At 59.7% G+C, this 2,414-nt stretch overlaps 1 long non-coding RNA gene across 1 annotated transcript in view; it reads right to left on the bottom strand.

Moving 5' to 3' along the window:
• Positions 1-693: 693 nt before the first annotated feature.
• The window catches only part of LOC113619483 (uncharacterized), a 12,481-nt gene continuing 10,760 nt past the window's right edge, over positions 694-2,414 (bottom strand). The window contains exon 3 of the long non-coding RNA XR_003432390.1: positions 694-1,174. This is a non-coding gene — a long non-coding RNA (uncharacterized LOC113619483). The remainder of the gene's footprint in view (positions 1,175-2,414) is intronic.

Raw genomic sequence — 2,414 nt, forward strand, 5'->3', positions numbered from 1 at the left:
TTGGTTGCATTTGCCAGGGAAACTGTGTGGGCCAGGAACTTTCTTTGTGGCAAAATTTAAATTATAAATGGAATTTCTTTAATATTCTGAGTACATACCTCTTCTTGTGCCTATTTTGATCATTTGTGTCTTTCAAAGAATTTTTCCATTTCATCTAAATTGTCCAATTTTTTAAAATTAATTAATTTATTTTTGGCTGTGTTGGGTCTTCATTGCTGCATGCAGGCTTTCTCTCGTTGTGGCGAGCGGGGGCTACTTTTTGTTGCGGTGCGCAGGCTTATCGCGGTGGCTTCTCTTGTTGCAGAGCACGGACTCTAGGCGTGCGGGCTTCAGTAGTTGTGGCACATGGGCTCAGTAGTTGTGGCACACGGGCTTAGTTATTCTGCGGCAAGTGGGATCTTCCTGGACCAGGGCTCGAACCTGTGTCCCCTGCGTTGGCAGGCGGATTCTTAACCACTGCGCCACCAGGGAAGCCCTAAATTGTCCAATTTTTGGTCATCAATTGATAATACTGAAATATTATTCTTGTAATGTCTTCAGGGTGTGAAGTGATACCTTCTCTTTCACTCCTCACATTGGCCGTTTGTCTCTTCCTTTTATTTTTCTTGATCAGACTAACTGGAAATTTATCCATTTTATTGATCTTTTCAAATAGCCAACTTTGGGCTTCACTGATTTTCTCCATTGTTTGTACATTTTCTATTTCATCTATATCTACTCTTATCTTTATTATTTCTTCTACTTCTTTGGGGTTTAATTTCCTCTTCCGCAGTCCTTGGCAGGGTCTGGCAGCTCTGCTTGGCTGCCCGGGCAGTCTGGGTCCCCGGGAAGGGCAGGGCTGTGCTGGGACATGTGTCCTAACTTTGGACCCGGCTCTCTAGGGAGAACGGTGCTGGAGCCCCTTCCTCCTGCACTAGGGACGGGGTGGGTGACTGTTAGGTCTGGAACCCAGGCCTCCAAGTACCAGACTCAGACTGTCCCTGGAGACTTGCGGGGCAGAGCAAGGGGTCCGTGGCTCACCAGGTTCTGCCCTCACCCAGGCCTCAGGGTCCCCCTACAACACGGGCTGAGGGACCAGCATTCCTGCCAGGGCCTCAGAGACGGGGTGGTTGAATGGGCTCCATGCAGGGCATCCTGCTGCCACAGGGGGGCAGTGCGGCCCCAGGAACGCCCACTGTGAACGAGAGAAAGAGAGAGAGAGAGAGAGAATGAGAATGTGTGTGTGTGCCCGCGCAACCCTCCTCAAGCCACCCAAGGTCTCACAGGACTTCTCTGACTCTCCCCATGTGAGCCCCCTCCGCACCTGAGCCACTCCCCATCTGAGTTCCCACCTGGGCCTCTGTGGTCGAGCCGGTGGAACACCGCAAGCGTCCACTTGGCCCAGCAGGTGGCGCCAGGAGCTTGGGGAACTGACCGGGGGGGGGGGGGGGGGGGGGGGGGGGGGGGGGGGTGCGGGGCGGGGGCTCGCAGGGCTGCGGCTGAGCCCCAGGCGCTGGACTGGAGTGCGGGGGCACCACCAGGCCTCACCGAGCTCAGTTTTCACCTCATTTATTAATCACCGCTGGGGCTGGGGGAGGCTGGGAGGGGCGGGGCCTGGGGGTGGGGATGCTGGGCGGTGAGCTGCGGTGGTCCCGCAGGTGGGGGCAGAGCACCAGGCCTTCCCGAGGTCTCGCAGAGGGAAGCGGTGGAATCCCGCCCAACGGGGGATGGGGTGGGGGGTGGCGGGAGGCGTGGGGGAGGGAACTGGGAGGAGTGTGGGGCCTCGGGCTCAGGAGAGGCAGCGCACAGCAGGCAGGGCCCCACTCTGACGGCCCCTGTTGGGGAGCAGGATGGGCCTGGGGCTTCGGCACTGGGGAGGAGGTGACCATTCCCCCACTACCTTCTGGTATGGAGCTGGGCAGGATCCTCTCAGGCCTCTGGTCTCTCCCAGCAAACCCCCAGTCCTCTCCCGCCCTCTGGGGACTGAGCTGTGACGCCCCGTACGTACCGCCACACATGGGCAGCCTGCCCAGCTGGGGCAGCGGAGGCATCGGTCCCAGGGCTGTGGGGATGGAGTTGGGGGAGGGGGGGTGGGGGGCTGGGGGGACCCTTGATTAGGGAGGGGCCCGGCAGGCTAAGAGGCATTTCTGTGGTGCCAAGGTGGCTGGGTGGGGTGTGCCAGGCCCCCCGTTCCCCCCAGGCCCCCCCCAGCCCAAACAAATCAGAGCAGCAGCATATGGTCAGCAGGGCCTTTGTTTGCCGAGAGAGGGCTGGGGCGCTGTGGAGGCCCCGTCCCAGCGCCTGGCCCATCCCAGGGCCTGTCCCATCCCAGCGCCTGGCCCATCCCAGGGCCCGTCCCATCCCAGCGCCTGGCCCATCCCAGCACCTGGCCCATCCCAGGGCCTGTCCCATCCCGGCGCCTGTCCCATCCCGGG

The sequence above is a fragment of the Aethalodelphis obliquidens genome, unplaced genomic scaffold, assembly GCF_003676395.1.
Source record: "Aethalodelphis obliquidens isolate GAN/ISIS:26980383/991018 unplaced genomic scaffold, ASM367639v1 scaffold7, whole genome shotgun sequence".
In the NCBI taxonomy this organism is placed as follows: domain Eukaryota; kingdom Metazoa; phylum Chordata; class Mammalia; order Artiodactyla; family Delphinidae; genus Aethalodelphis; species Aethalodelphis obliquidens.